The following is a 17,705-nucleotide window of genomic DNA, read 5'->3' on the forward strand; positions in this document are numbered from 1 at the left end:
TATATATATATATATATATATATATATATATATATATATATTTCTACTTTACCACTGCTTACTATTTCTCCTTTGCTTCCATCATTTTCATCCCTTGCATGTTTGACTGCACTAGAAACTAACAACAGCTACATTTCACATATTATCATTAGTATTATTATTTCGAATTTTATTTTTTAACTTTTATTATTCTTTTAATTATAACCTACATGAAACATTGAAAATTGTTGCCAACTCTTTCAAATGAAAATTGGAAAAGAAAAATAGCCAAGAATCAAAGCAAATCAAAAACAATTAAAAAAAAAACAACAGAAAGCACAAGTACACACACATACATACACCAAAAAGGAAAAAAAAAGAATTTATTAAAAAAAAAAGAACACAACACTATGCCATTTAACTCCTAACTCACACACTCCCCCCCTCCCATCATGTGTGTGAAATCTAAGAATCCAAGTGAACAGATATACTCTGGGGAGGACTGTAAGATCTTAAAAAGGATGAAATACAAAGTTCTGTTATAAAATATTTCTTCACTCACTCCAGAATTTCAGCTGAGAAATAATTTATGATAAAATCAATACACCACTGCTGTTTCTCTCTCTTATTTTTTTTTTTTCATATATACATATATACATACATACATATATTTATATATCGGTGAGTTATTACATTTTTCAATGAGTTATTACATTTTTTTTTCAGTGAGTTATTACATATTTTCATTTTGTTTTCTCTTGTTAGTTTTAGTGCTGTTTTATTTTTGTAGTTTATTTATTTGTTTATTTCTATTGTCTTTTTTTTTTTTACTTTTATTTACTACTTACTTCTTTGAAGACAATTCCCAGAATTAAGTATTTGAAATTCCATGGCAACAACACAGCTTTATAAATATTAATATGCTTTCACACAGAATACCACACTATTATCATCTTCTGTTACATTCCTTCACTTTACTTCTCGATTTGTCATCTTTTCATCTTATTTTTCTTTTAATTTTTTCGATATCCTTTTTCCTTTTTTTTGTTTTCAATAAAAATATGGAATCTGAACTAATTATGTACATTAAGCTCATATACTTATGCACTGACATACACTATACGAGTATGTAAGGTTTGCCTTAACTTCACAAACTTTATTTCTTAATTTTAACAATAGCTTTCACGTAGATATCTGTTCAGTCTAATTGATTAATTAATTTCATTGCTGAATCTCTAAACTGAATCCATCCCACTCCTAATTTTGTTTCTGCGTTCATTTTACTTATATATAGCCTCACGTAGAGATTAAGTGAATGAGTGGATAAGCTATTGGCTTACAATCTCACATGTTGTAAGCTCAAATCAATTACAGTTGTTCAATTAATTGTCTTTCTAGACAAGACTACTAACCTTATTACTTATTTACAACTTTTTGACACACTTTTCAATCCATAGCTGATGAAAGGTCCAACATGTTTAGGTTCTGTCTTCATCATTGCACCTAAACTAACTAAACTGATTTTTATTGATGCAGATCAACACTTTGAGATGAAGATTTAGTAAGCACTCCACTACCACCACCACCCGACATAAAAAGCTTCCATATCATAAAGAGAACAAAGCTCTTCAACCAGCTCAAAAAATAAACATCAGATGTTGCAAGGACTTTTAGCTTTGTGATATCTAATTAGCATTTTGGAAATAATCACACTGATCTGATTAAGTGGAAAATGTTTCTTATCTTTAGCTAACATTGTTCACATCATGTTACATTCCACTCTGAAGTAGAGTTCTATGTCAGTCACATCTGTCCCCTATCAGCCTCTTATTTGACTGGTTTAGCTCTCCAACCCACTCAAAAAATAGATACCAGATGTGAGAACTTTTACCATTTTAAGACCTCTTTAGTGTAATGTCTTCTTTAGCTAACCCTGTCTTGCTTTATTTATAAATTCATTATAAATTATCTTCAGTTAAACAGATTGATATAGACTAATATAATAAAAAAGGAAATTAATATTACAATAGTATATGTATGTTTCTGCAACTAGATTATATTTAAATGAAAATGTCCCTTCTAAAGTTTTGAATATTTTATCTATTTAACACTGTCAAAGAAACTAGGGAGGCTATCAGTTTCTCTTTAAGTAGTGTAACTAACTATCCTGGCCTATATTGTTTCAACTACCTTAGTTTATAGCATATTAATTATCCTAGCCAGTGGTGTATTAACATTCTTATCCTATAATGTTTTAACTATTTTAGCCTATACCATCTTAACAACTTTAGCCAACAATGTTTTCACTATTTTTAGACTTTAGTATATTAACAATGGTTAGTGCTTTATCATTCTTAGCAAGTAGTGTTTTTCAAATCCTAATGTCTTGTCTTTGCTTACAATGTTTTCACAGACATGTTCTATAGGTTTTAACCATCTTGGCCTGTACCGGTACCAATCTATATCCTGTAGTGTTATACAATCTGTTTTTAATGACTTTGGTATCAGATTGAAATGAACATGTCAAGTGGTTTCTATAGTGTCCAGTTCACTTTAAAAACAACCTTCTCAAGGTTAGAACTCTCACAATCACAGGGTTTCTAACTATATGTGAGCAACATATTGTGCAATACTGAGTAGTGTTTCTGGAGGGGGAACATCATGTTAATACAGGACTGAAACAACTGATTTACTGCTTATCTTATCAAACATGGAAAAATGGATGTAAAATTGATGGTGATAGCTTTTCTATGAATAATAATGGCTTTAAACAGTTTTATCCTTTTTGTCCTTACCATTTCTTTTTAGATATTGTATCAGAATTATATTATATAATGTTCCCTTTCTTTTTCTATGGCAACAGGGTGTAAATAAAGGAAGATTTGGTTGCTATTTCTAGCAGGTCGAACAATCACATAGAGTCTCTCTTGTTTGGTTAGTTTATTTCAGCTTCACTTTTAAGATATTATTTTGTGAAAATTTTCACATAATTTTAATTAAGTGGAAATGTTATCTAAGTGGAAATGTTAGGGAAATTCCCTTCATGTTTCATATATTCTGAAGTAAAGTCTTGTCTCATCTGTCCCCTATCAACTTTTATAATGCCCTCTCTTTATATATTAATAATTCTTATTTCATTAATATTCTTATAATGATTTAGGAAATAGCGTTCTGCATAAATTGTTAAGTAATATTAATTCTGTGATTTCCTTACTCTGGTGTGCCAAATTTACAGTATAATTATTTGCTATTTCTTGTTGCTGCCACCTATCTGTCTCTTCCAAATTTGGAGCATTTGTGTTCCAGAAGAGAAGAAAACAGTAATAAGCTTTCTTTAACTAGATTAATTAGTGATGACAGCTGACACCTCTCACTCACATTGTCTTCATATTCTAGTAAAAAAAGGAAAAGAAAGAAATAACTGTTTTTATATTCACCCAGTTTAACACTACCTTTGAGTACTTTTAGCAGAGTTCATTCATTCAGATCAGGTCTCCAATCTTAGAATAACTACCTTTCTTCCTCCCAGCAATCTCAGAGGCCCTAAAAATATCATGGGCACATTTATTGAAAAAGGTATTTTAAGTTGAAATAAACACAATTTATTTGCCAAGAATGAAGCAAATTAATTTAAAAGTCCAATGTTTGGCACTGCAACAATGCTAATAGTCATACATCATTTTCACCTGACACAACCAATTTTCAGTGGAGAAGTGGAATATTTTTCTTGGTATTTTACTCTGCTCTATATTTTTGTCTATTCTTAAAGATATGAAAGGCAAAATGACATTGTATTTTTGAACTCAGAACAAACTACTAAACTTGTGAATTTTTAACAATTATTTTTTATATCAGAGGAGGGTAGGAAATGCTAATGATATCTTTCAAGTATTCCATAGCTGATAAGAGGAAGCAAGGAAGTTATTCTCAAACCACAGACCTAACCTGGATGCTTGCAACTTAGTGAACAGCCAAAGGCTGGTAGTTGTGTTATAAAGGACAACAGATTAAGTCTGTAATCAAAGAACAAGGAAAACCTTGCCAACAAAACCCCCCACAATTTTCATTCCTAAGGCTTTAGTCAATTCAATGTTACTATAACAGACAGTTGCCTAGGATAGTATTAACTTAAAACTATGTAATTGTGAAGCAAACTTATCCACACAGCCATGCTAATGCCCAGATATGTCAAAATAGGAGAATCTGCCTTAACTTCTGACTGCAAAAGCATTTTACTTATTATAAGGAAAGGACTTTTGCATTAGCTGAGTTAGCAGAATAGAGGACAAAATACCATAAGGTATTTACTTATGGGCCTTTACTCTCTAAGTTCAGTTCTGCTAATCTTAACTTCTTGAATCAATGAAATAAAATATTAGTCAAAAACTTTTTATTATTGATTCACATTGGTTTAAATTTCTAAAATTTGTAATGGCTTAAATTAAAATTTTTATTATTTGAATTGATATCAGTTTAACTGACCATACTTCTCCCCACAAAACACATAAGCTTGTGCCATTATTAACCCTGTCACACCATGTTCCTGCTGTAGCAGAAATAGCTTAAATGTCATCTCTGCCAAATTCCCACTGAAGGAATAATGAACAGCATGCATAGAAAAAGAAGATAGAATACTAAAATTAGACAACTGATCATGTTGCAGCTTTGTAATCAAGCGCATTTATGACCCATTGTTAATGGTGTCCTCCATAGCTGTTGTTTTTTTAATCAAAAAAAAATTGGGGCATGAAAGGAATGTATGATGAGCCCAGCACTTTGTGGTGTAAATGAGCAAGGCCTAGACTCTTTACTGTTGAGGAAATTATTGATGATATTTATTCTTCAGATGAAGAGTTTACACTTACACCAGTAATAAGAATGATTCGAACAATCAATATGGTAAAAGTGATGAGGAAAGTAGCAATTCAGGTGAACAAATACGACAGTTGAGAGATAGGTCTATTGTTATTCTCCTGAATTTTTATGTGATTCTTCCATTAGTTTGCCTACAGTCATTACTCTTAAGCTGTACATGCAATTACTTTTTTTTTTTCCTAAGGAACCTAGGTGGAGGGTAAAGTTAGACACGGACCCAAGTCTGAGAGGGTTAACGAATGAGGCATCATGGTGTTATGTGATGGTAACTCAAAACTAAATCTTAGAGGTTTATTACGCCATCTTACTGAAGTAAGAATAAAACAGATTAGTAAAAGAATACTTTATAGAAAAACCTAAGTTTTATTTTAAAAAATAATGAGATATGCTTATGTTTTGTTTCATAAATGCCAAGAAACTTATCTTTATTCAGTTTATGAGCTGCTGGGATTTTACATTTCATTGTCTATTCAAGAACACAGCATTAATGGCCCCTGTGTGTATTATTATAAAATACAGAAACTAAGATTCTACACTTTGTTGAATGTATCCAGTTTTTTGGTAGTGTTAGCTTGGGACAAACATCGTGATAAAAATCTCCATGCACATGTAAAAAAAAAAGTTTTTAAAATAAACATCACAGTTGATGCAAGCAGAAAATTGTAATTTCATTTGTTTTTTGCTTGCATATGTATTTCTCTTTTTAATGCTTTCAAACAATAAAATCCACAAGAAAGTTACAGCATATATTTAGACTAAGTTTAACTCCATTCATAGAAGAGGTGTAAAAATTCTATTTAACTCACTTCATTGAATGGTAATCTCTTGCTTCAGAAAGTGTAGGAACATGTAAATCAATAAGATTGATCCTAGTATAATACTGATTTCTTTTTATTGATTTCTTATTCATGAAGTAGAGGAACAAACAATCAATCAGTAGTGTTGCACTCACTATATTACTGGTATTTTTTTTATTGATTTCTCACTTCAAGGAGGAGAGAAACAAGTAATTACTAGGATTGATGCCACTGTTAATGGTTCCTATTTTTATTGTTTTCTTACTTCAGGGAGTAGAGAAACAAAATAGAATTGAATCAATATATTACCAATATTTATTTTTATTGCTGTCTTTAACAACTAATCAATTGAAACACAAGAATCCATGGAAGCAAATGATAGTCTGTGTCAGCAAATAGTAAAAAATGCTCATAAAATGGAATAAATTATTTTGCTATGAGGAAGAGTATTTTAACAATTCTCGAAGAACCCTACATCTGAGAGAGACGGGGATGGGTTAAATATTTACTAGAAGTGTGGGAAAAATAGATTAGAAGTGGTGAAAGTTGAAACAAAAATTTATCAGTGATGAATAGTAAAATATAAGGAAGAGTTTAGAGGAAACAAATGTTGGTTGGAGAGAAACAGTCAAAGGGTGGAGAAAATCAACAAGAACATTGGCATCAACATCATCATCAACATCATCATGATACATTCACTTTCTGATATGGGTTGGACAGATTGTCATGGTTTGAGTCAGTTCTTCAAAGTTACTAGTTTCCTAAGTATGGGTAGAGAACCTCTTCTTGCTCATTTTCTTTTGGCATGCTTTTTGCAGTTGGATTCATTTCTTGTCACTAACCCCTTCACAGGCTTAACTGGATGCATTTTATCATGGCACAAGCACTAGAGAGTAGTCATGTCCTCAGAAAGTTACTTGCAAAGTCTTCGCTCAAATGCCACCACTTTATAAAGATCACTGGGTGCATTTTATAGTGGAACCAACTCTAACGAGGCTTCTTTGTATACTGCAAGACAAAAGAAGGTTCTCACTGCTCTACATTCATTTTGGATAGTGTGAGCAATAGACTGAATAGGAGAGACAATGACTGCAGAAGATAGATTAGAGTGAGAGGGGAAAATAGAGAGGATGAAGGGGAAAACAGTGGTATTTGGTGTGATAGTGTGGAAGAGGTGAGAGAAGTTGGTGACATTTCTAGAGGATTAATGAAGAGAAACAGTATAGACTACCCTTGGTGGTCCATACAGAATTTTATGGGGTTCATGTAAGCAAGATAGTAAATTGGGGATCCACAGTAGTATTTAAGGGTCTGTGAAAAAATTTTGCATGAAACAATTTGGTTTCCTATTCTAATGTTTAACATGTTCACAGACACTGAAACATGATCTCTTAGAGGGTGCTATTGCAAACCTATACAAGTGAACATGTGATAAAGAAAATAGGAATTTTGAAAGAATTATCTATAATACTAGGTTTTAAATGACTATGGGGGGGGTCCACCAGGATAAAACAGTAATCAAAGTGTTCCAAAGATTAAAAAAAAAACGGTTGAAAACTATTGATGTAGAGTGTAAATAAGAAAAAAATAAGAGGAAGGGGAGGTCATTAAGATCAAGAAAAAACATACATATACATAGCTTAGTGCATGCATGTGTATATACAAAAAGAGTAAAGACTCCTTTCAGTCATGGGATTGCACCAAGAAGTTCCTCTGAGGCACACATCCAGGCAAGGTTGTTTATAGAAGACCAGCAGTTGCCCATGCATACCAGTCTGCCTTCTCCATGCCACCAATGTTATCCAAGGGAAAGGCAAATCCTGATACAGGTTGGCACCAGTGATGTCACAACTCATTTCTAGGCAGAGTGAACTTGAGCAGTGTGAAGTAAAGTGTCTTGCTCAAGAATATAACACTCAGCCTGGTCTGGGAACCGAACTCACTACTTCATGATTATGAGCCAGATGCTCTAACCACTGAGCCATGCACTTTCACTATATACGTATACATAGCTATATATATATATATGTGTGTGTGTATTTTTCTTGAATTTTTCTTAGACATCAACATACATTTGTTCAAACTAAATATCAAAGCTATTTCTCTCTCACCAAAAGGATTCTTTGAACTAAACTGGAAAAACATTAATTTTGGCATAATGGTTATGACATTAAAATGCTACATTGTTAACTATATGGCCATTAATTCAAATCTTAAAGTAGCAATTGTGATGTGCTCCTAAGAAAAGAAAGAATTCTGCAGAGTCCAGTTTGCTTGACTGAACAAAAATGAGGGTTCAACATTAATTTCACAACAGTGTCGTGAGCAGTAGAGGGCATTTAATTGTAAAAACAGTTTTTCCATCAAATAAACCACCCATTTAGTTATGCATGCATAAAAAGGAATGTAAATTTGTAAAATATATGTATGTAAGCATGTGTGTGTGTGTGTGTGTGTGTGAATATGCAAATATGTATGTCTATGTGTTTGTATGGGTGTGCAACAGATAAAGAATGAATTTGAGTACATTTTTATCTTTAGTTACAATTGTTTCGGCACCCCTCCATTTCTAATGCTAGGATGTCAATGATTCCATGTGAAAAGTTCCACAATATTTGCAGTTAGTTATATTGGAAACATACTGACTTTCTACACTCTCTCTATATATGTGTGTGTGTGTAAATACAACAATCACATGGATTTTATGACTATTTTCCTAGCTAAAACAGGGGGTTAACCTTGCTGGGTTCCAAGGCAGTCTTCTCCATTTTTCCATATCTTCTTAATGCCCTCTCACTAAGCCCTTGCCCTCATTAGCTCCTTCATCAACTTTAGCCATATTTTTCTTGGTTCACTCCTTCCTCTACTTCCACATTGATTTCTACTACTGCTCTCCAGAGTGGAGAAGAGTGACAGAAATCTTTCGACCTTCCTCAACATGATCTGGCCTTGTTCTCATCATTCTCTACAATTCATTGTTTGACTTCCTCTCTGAATTATCCTTGTTTCAATTCTTTTCAACCTTTACTACTGCACCACATTCATCCACCTCTCTCTCCTATAACAAAGCACTTTTCACACATGCATTTTTAGTGACATTACCCTCTTCATTAGCATGTCACTAAGTTCCTGGAATTTCTTCTATGTACATTTCACTCTAGCCTCTGTCATCAAGTCTGATCTGCCTTCTTCATTCAACATGTCTCTTAAGTAGTTACAAAGCAAACTTATCCACACTGGAGATATGCCTGTGGCTAGGCATGTCAATATAGAAGCAGCTGTCTAAGCTTCTGACTTTTATCAAGTTTTAGTTACAAAGAAACAAGAAAGAAGAGAGATAAGAAAGGAACAGAAACAAAAAAGGAAAAAAGATGGAGGGGTAAAGCAGCAGAAGAAAGAGAGAGGGAGTGTGATGGGCCACATATCCCAGAACAAGTTGGGTGCTCATCTCCACCACACAGTAATGATTCAATGGCATTGCTGCAGAGAATGGTCAATGACACTTGCTGCAGCAACCACTCCAACTCACTGGGCTCATTTCTCCAATGGGCCACCATTATCCCTACTTTTCAAGAAAGTAGCAGTGGGTTGACAGAATTAAAAGAACATTAAACATCAGCCTTTTTCCTTTCCTTGCTAAGTTCAAATCCCACTGATCCCACAACTTTGCCTTTCATCTTTCTGGTGGTATATTTATACATAAGATACAATTTCATGGCTCTAAGCTATTGACATAAATTTCCTCTATGGGCAGCTTGCTAGTACTTATCTGTTACTTGCAAGTAAGTATGACCTGATAGCTTGTACCACGATTTTGTTATTTGCTTTAGATACTTGTGCAGACATAGACATCTTTTCAACCTACTACCATTGACCCAGCAGGAACATTGACGATGTAACTACTGGAGAATGAGACAGTTACTCTAGCAGCCAGGTTCACGTCTTTAAGTACACAGACTGGAGCAGTGTGAAATGAGGTACCTTAATCAACAAGCTGCCTGTTCCAAAGATCAACCCTTTAGCATTCAAATCAGCCATATCCAGCCCAAATATTCTACTTGTTTTATGTTCATAGTAGCCAGATCTGGCTTCTAATGCTAACCTTACAATATCATTCTTTCTAAAAATTATACAATCACTTTGTCAAAATCTCAAAGCTACAAGATAATACATGATTAATTCAAAACAATACGAAAGAATAATTATATATGACAAAGTAATCTGAATGCTAAAGGATTAAACTCACAACTTTATGATCATGAGCTCACACATCCTAACCACTAAGACCTTCATTAATATATTGTAACAATTATATGAGCTCACTCATCCTAACCTTCACTAGTATACTATAAGTAACAATATATGAGCTCACATATCTCAACCTTCACTAGTATATTGTAGGTAGCACTCCCTAAAGATCTAGTACTTATTCTTAATTGCTCTGTAATTCTTAAACAAGACTTTCTCTTCTGGCAATGTATTCAGCACTTAAACCCAGTATACTATTGATACTAATTTCATTAACACCAACATAAACAAGTCATAGACAACTTCTGTATTTTTAGGACATTAATGAGAAACTTATTCATTACCAAATTGTTTCCGAAACATGCAAAATGGAGTTTAGTTACTCAATCAAAACTACGTACCAATGGAACGATATATCTCTTTTATTAAATTATTTGGCCTTGTATACCTCCAGTATAATGTCAGTGTGACATATCTTCAATCAAGAAAGAACTATTTTAATGATGAATTTAGTTTGTAATATTAATCATGAGGAATAAGAATATGCTTCTGCAAAAATAAACAGAAAACACTTCAGCTTTATAAAATGAGACAAGTAAAATTAACGTCCCTTCTTCCTTCTTCCTCTACCAACACCCTTACCACTTAGATTGCAATGTTTAAACTAAGTATTTGGCTGTAGCCCTATTAATTAATTCTTTATATTTTTCAATAGAAAGGTAACTGGAGATGTAGCTTCACATTACATTTCTATCATCGTGTTTAAAGGTAGGATAATATATTTAGAAGATCAGATGTTGAATAGAAAGAAAATAAAATAAAATGTTCAGTCTTATGAGAGAGCCTCTGATTGATCACTCAGCCTGCTGAAAATAACAGCTAAATCTCTTTCAAATCAATATAACCTCAGACTGACCTTGTGATTTGAAAGCTGATTGATGGACCCTGTGCAGCAGCCACACACACACACTCTTTCTCTCTCTCTCTCTCACACACACACACACACACATATAGATATGAGACCTAAGTCAGGAAAACTTCAATAAATAGGTTTGCCAATGCAGACAGGAAAAATAGAACTCAAAGCACAAGTGTGTGTGTGTGTGTGTATGTATGTATGTATGTATATATAATGATAATAATAATAATAATAATAATAATAATAGCAATAATAATAATATTTGGCAGAAGTAACCGAGTGACTCAAGGGCCAAGAGTTTCGTGCATTAGTTTGTTAAGTGCTAACACATGAAACTCTCAGCCCTTGAGATGCTCTGTTACTTCTGCCAAATATCTATAAAAAATATACACTTTAATGAATAGAGATCCCTGAAATGAATCCCAGACTAACTACTGGGGTTGAGATAATTAACTCAATCCTTTAAGATGGTGTTCCAGTATGGCCTCAATCCAGTGACTGAAACCCATGAAAGAATATAAAAATTAGCCAAGTATTTACTAAATAACAGGCTTATTTTTAACGTAATTCTACCAAATGTTTATGCATGTCTTGCATCTGCAGAAACTGAAAAAATATCTGTTGAAGAATCTTAAGTCTTAAACTATATATTTCCATTTTCCTTTGTGTGAAAATGGTTTATCTATTGTTCAGCTGAATCTGTCACATGATCTTGATGGTTCCTTTTGCCATTCTTTCAACTTAACTGAATTTGCCATCAACCCTAATTATTGGAAAGAACTTTGAAACATTTTACACCTTTGATGCTTGGCACAGTTAAAAGACCAACTATTCTAATGTAGATTTGTAGAAAACACTCTCTTTAATCAAAATATGCTATGCAAGAAGAGCCTTCAGCATATTTGCTAGCCCTGTCATCCATAATTTTCAGCTCAGCGCATGCTGACATGTTTTAAATGCTGTAACATGTCAATAGAAACTGGAAGTGGAAGGTTGGATTTAGACAGGAAAAAATAAAGCAGAGAAAAGGAGGGTAGTAAAAAAAATCTGCTGAGTCAAGAGAAAATATTTTGTAAGAGAACAATAACATATTGAATCTACAGCCATCAAAGAAACACTTTTAATAAATATTTCTTTTTTTCTGATATCACCATTGGTAATTTATTTTTGCATAAGACATTCATTCACAGTGAATAAAATCAAACTGAAATATGTTGGAGATAGCAGTAGTAGTAGAGCTACCTCTACTGAAACTACTTAATCAAAGAATAGGTTCTTTCTTAAATGAAAGAAGGTTCTCTCTGATTGTTTGACCTGTTAGAAAAAACAGCCAAATCACACCTTTATCATCTTGAAATTAAAAGAAGGTTGCATTAGATAATGTTGCCCTCATTACACTATCTTTGATAAAAAGAAAAAAAACATAATGGTCATTTTTTTGCCTTAATCAGAGCTGATCTAGAGCTAAACAATCACGATGATACATCCTTTCTCAAATCATCAGCAAGAGAACCCTTTTATTGTTACATACATGACCTACTAGAAATAGCATTCAACCAAATATTCCTCAAATCATGCCCTAGGATCTTTGGGGTGGGTGGGAAAGCAACATCTAGTAGTGTAAATTTAGATGCACTCCATTTAATGAAAATATTGGTTTCAAATCTGACACAAGGCCAGCAGTTTTGGGGAAGAGGGAAAATCGATTACACTGACCCCAGTGCTCAACTGGTACTTATTTTATTGACTCTGAAAGGATGAAAGGTAAAGTCAGTGGAATTCAAACTCAGAACGTAAAGATGGACAAAATGCCACTAAAGCATTTTGCCTGGCATGATAATGATTCTGCCAGCTCACCACTTATCTGAAGAAAATATTAAAAAAAGAATTTAAATTGGAAGGTCATGGTCAGAACACTCTTTAATCAAGTTCTGCTTTTGCTGGAACTCAACAGCAACATTGATTCTTTCTATCATTGAGTCAGTGACTGATAGAAAGCCATTTCAGATTATCACAGAACTTGGAAAATGAAATAGCCAGGTTAACCCTTTTATGACTATCCTTTAACTATTAGTTCACCTAAAAGCTTCATCAATATTTAATATGTTCAAGTCACATGTATGGCTGTGTAGTTGAGAAATGTGTTTCTCAACTACACTGATTCAGATTCAATTTCACTGCATAGCACTTAAGACATCTTCTACCATAGCCTCAGATAGACCAAAAGTTTGAGAATAAAATTGGGTTGAAGGAAACTGTGTGGAAGCCCATCAGAGAGACTTTCTATTTTTGAGATTGTAGATTCAACTTGCTACCCAGTTTAACACCTCTACTTGATCATTGGGAATCTTTAGTGGACTCCATTCTGTTACTGGCATTCTACCCAGGTCTCCAGTCTGGTAATAATTTACTTCCACCAGTTTCAGAAATCCTGAAAAGAGTGTTGTTCTTTATCCTTGGAACTAGATTTTGGAGGTGTTTAGTAAAATGGTGTGCATTCACTTTACAATCACATGGTTTCAGTTTCAGTCTTACTCTGAAGCAGTGAAGGTTTGCAACAAGAAAATCTTCCAGTCATAGAAAATCTGCTTTAATATTTTTCGTCTGACTCATTCAAGCATGGAAAAGTAGCCATTAAAACAATGATGATGAGTGTATATTAGACTAGTGTTAACTGATTGAAAACTCATTATTCATATTCTAATCAAATTTTGATTGAGATTTTAATTTAAATATGAACACTTTACTATGAGCAATCTGGGTTAAGAGAGGTACCAAGAAAAAGATTAGTATGATTAATATCAAATTTACCATTAGAAAAATTGCTGTGTTAGCAGATATCACATTGTGATTGACTTAGAGGTACCAGTATATTTCAAGGGTTTAATGATTGAGCTTGCTGCCATTTAGGAAATTTGTTCTGCGTTTCCTAGAACTGTCATTCTTTTAGCAGTAGCAGCAACAAATATCAATATGCTATCTTTTAAGAACTGAACTTTACTTATATATTAAATGATTCTGTATCCTTGCAAGTCTTATAACACCGCCATCATTTATAATTTTCAATATGGCTTTTTAATTAGACTACTTAATTATTACAAGCCATCATCTTTGATTTAAAGCTAAAGCTTAATTTTTCTCTTTTGTTAATTTTATAGAAAACAGGAAACAATGTTTTTGTTTAATTCCAGATCACCTCCAATCAAATGAATCTGTGTTCTAGAGTTTTTCAGCTATAGTATATTTAGTGTCACATTAGGCAATTTCATTTTTCCTTAAGCCTTGACTTTTATTTCTGGGAGGTTGAGTTACCACAAAAGAGAATCCTCTGTTGGCCTGTGAAAATATATATTTCTTATCTACCTATCCATATCAAATTGTAAAGTAGGAATACAAATATAACCTATACTCAGAGGTGCTTTTAACAGACTTTGTTTCATGACATTAAGCAGATATGAAACAAATCTTCCCACTAGATAGAATGTCAGTCATTGACGCTTAATATTCTCTTATGAATTGGTTCCTATCTTCAAAGTGTGGGGGAACTGAGGTAACACAGAGTAAAACATTCTACTCCAGAAACATTGTGATTAAAGATAAATATCCTTCTCAGTAGATAGGATGGTAGTCTATCTCAGACATTCCAAGTTGATCTACTGCTTGTTCTAAAGTCTTAGGTGAACTGAAAGTAAATTTTAATAAAGTGTCCTGACCCAGATACACAATGAAACATCTAAGTGAATTTGAATTCATGAACAGATAGTTCAGGACTTTATCCACAATTGCTTAGAATCCTTAGCCATTTGATGTGATTCTCAGGCAGGATCTGTGTGACTTTGAATTATAAGTACAGTCTATGCAATGTTATTCACAAAGTCTGATTTCTCCAAAGCTATAGGAAATGACACTTTCCTGAAATATCACACTGGGATTGAACTAGAAGCCTCATGATTGTAAACAGAGTTTCATAAACATTTGTCTATGCCTAAAGTATGAGATCCTTCAATAAACAAGCTAGAGTATAAAATCTTATATCTTAGTCAATACAATATTAACCCTTTAGATTACTCTATCAAATGTAATGCTTATTTATTCATACATATTGTTTTGAATTAATCATGCTTTATCTCATAGCTTTGATATTTCAATGATGTGATTGTTTATTTTTTAGAATGACATTGTAGGATAGGTGTAAGAGGCCAGATCTAGTTAGTCTGAACATGAAACAGGTATAATATTTGGACTGGATATGGCTGGTTTAGATGCTAAAGGGTCAAGCGATGAAGCCTACTGTGAATAAAGATCATGTCATAACTGCAAACAAATTTAATCATAGGTCTTACCAAATAAGGATTAGCTTGGGATTAAACAGCAAGGTCAACAATAATTAGCTCATTTTCTGCTATCTTCAGTCCAATGGAAGTTGTTTAGTCCTGTGTCTACTTTGAATGAATAAAATATAATAAGGATTTCAAATTTTGGCACAAGGCCAGCAACTCTAGAACAATGAAAGGCAAAGCTGACCTCAGTGGAATTTGAATGTAGAACATAAAGACAGATGAAATTCTGTTAAGCATTTTGCCCAGAATGTGAACAATTCTGCCAAGCTCACTGCCTCCAAATAAAATGTAATGATAAAAAAATCAAACTTTACAGGAAGAGGAAAATGTGGTGGAGTGGCAGATGTGCTAGTTGTGATTGTTGCAGCTGGCCTCAAGGTCTGAATTGATTCAGGAGATCTATGATTAAAGGCATTCCAGACATGACCTTTCCATTTTTTTTTTAATATGGAATATAATCAACATTACCCCTTCTTGTTTTGAAGATGGTAGGCTGGGATTTGAAGGTGATTTCTTGTTATTTCATTTCCTCCAATAGTACTGAGCAATACTGAAATCCCCCCAGGGAATGCCCAGTTTTTTTTAGCCCATATCGTAGCACACTTATGTAGAGGCTCTGTCATTTAAGTGTTGTTGTTGTTGTTCTTTATCCAGGTAGTCCTTCATCAAAAGTATTTCAGGCATGTACCCCAGACTACATTACTATGTCCTTTTTTAAGCCGTTACAATGTGGTTTGAGGGAAAGTTGGCTGCTATTTCTAAAAGATACTGCAAAAACGTATTGGCTCCACAGCTTGATGGTTGTTACGGTTGGGTTTAAGCCCTAAGTTTCTCCCGATCAAGCAAATTTAAGTTGAGAGACGTTCCAACTCTGATCAGCTTGCCATTTTAGGAGGATCTAAGACTGTTTGGTATATCTTCTCTTATTTGTAGATTGTGAAATGACAATGTGGAAGTTGTCTGACTCGTGGTTGTATCATCTGGGGTGCTGGTTGCAGTGGTGATGTTAAAGGTGTGCTTTTGATATTGGTGGTAATGAGGATGTTGGGTGTACTGGTGATGTTGTTTGGTAGTTGTAGTGACATATCAGGTGTGCTAGTGATGGTGGTGGTATTGATGTTTAGGGGGAATGCTGGTATAGAAGGGGCTGCTGCTTGTGGTGGTGGTTGCTTATTTTTATCTGGCTCTGTTATCTGTCATTGAAAACAGAAACGATACAATGTGAATAATGGGTCTAGAAGCAACAGAAAGATGAATAGTGAAATAGATTTCTATAGATTCCATACCCCTCACTTCCCCTCAAAAAACCATGTATGACATTTTCACATAATGCTGTAAAAATCTAGATTATGGAAGCAGTGACAGAAAAGAACTGGGAGGTGGGGAAGAGAAACTATTGCTAACCCTACATTTCATACATCAGGAAATCAAAATATAAAGGATATTTGAATATTTTGTTTGTTTTGTTTTTTTTATCGGTTCTCTTTTATTTTATATTTTTATTCATGTATCTTCCTTCTCCTCCCCAACATCATCATCATCATCATCATCATCATCATCATTATTATTGTTATTATTATCATCCCTACTATTGTCATTTTTATTATTGCAGTTCCTATTGTAAAACCAATAGAGAGAGAGAAAAAAAAATGTATATGCCACACACCCCTCCACACCAACCTTCTCACTACCCCATAAGCCATCATTTTTGATCATTAGTAAAAATAGAAGAATTATTCAATGGATTTGCAGAATTATTGGCAATAATTATATCACATGGCTACATATATTTCTTCATGTGATATGGAGATATCTAGCTAATAACTCATAATAATAATAATAATAATGATAAAATGCCTCCAATTCAAAAGGGATGTGTATGAGTGTGTATGTCTGTGTTTTTATGATTAGGTGTGCATACACACACACACACACATGCATGCACATCTACATATGGATACATGTATGTATATATATATATATATGCATAAATGTACATATGTATATATATGTATATATCTACATATATTACATATATTATATAATGTATTTATGTATGTACATATATATATATATATATATATATATATATATATATATATACACACACACATATTTTTATGGTAGTAGGTGGATGAATCTTGAACGTTCTCTATAATCAGTTTTCCAGTTAGTCAATGAACTGAACAACCTACACATTGACACAGAGAATTAGTGTGCAAGTAGTTGAGTATTTCACCATTGACATAATTTGCACGATTAACATAATTTGTAGGTTAAATCAACATGAGAGTATGTGAAAAGCTTCTTCATTATTATTATTATTATTATTATTATTATTATTATTATTATTATTATTATATAGAGAGAGGGTCCACACAACTCGGTTTCCCTCACAAGACTTCAGTGGACCTAGTGTCGTAGTCAAAGATATTTGCCCAAGATGTCATGCAGCTGTATCAAACTCATGAACTTACAATTGCAAATGAAATCCTTTAACCATATGATCATACCGCCATTCAAGATATATATATATGTGTATATATA

General features: G+C 33.3%; 1 protein-coding gene across 6 annotated transcripts in view; it reads left to right on the forward strand.

Annotated features, from left to right (window-relative positions):
- LOC106876215 (roundabout homolog 1) overlaps positions 1-17,705 on the forward strand; it is a 336,558-nt gene that overhangs the window by 254,797 nt on the left and 64,056 nt on the right. The gene's annotated exons all lie outside the window — the stretch shown is intronic.

Source organism: Octopus bimaculoides, chromosome 5, assembly GCF_001194135.2.
Source record: "Octopus bimaculoides isolate UCB-OBI-ISO-001 chromosome 5, ASM119413v2, whole genome shotgun sequence".
Classification (NCBI taxonomy): domain Eukaryota; kingdom Metazoa; phylum Mollusca; class Cephalopoda; order Octopoda; family Octopodidae; genus Octopus; species Octopus bimaculoides.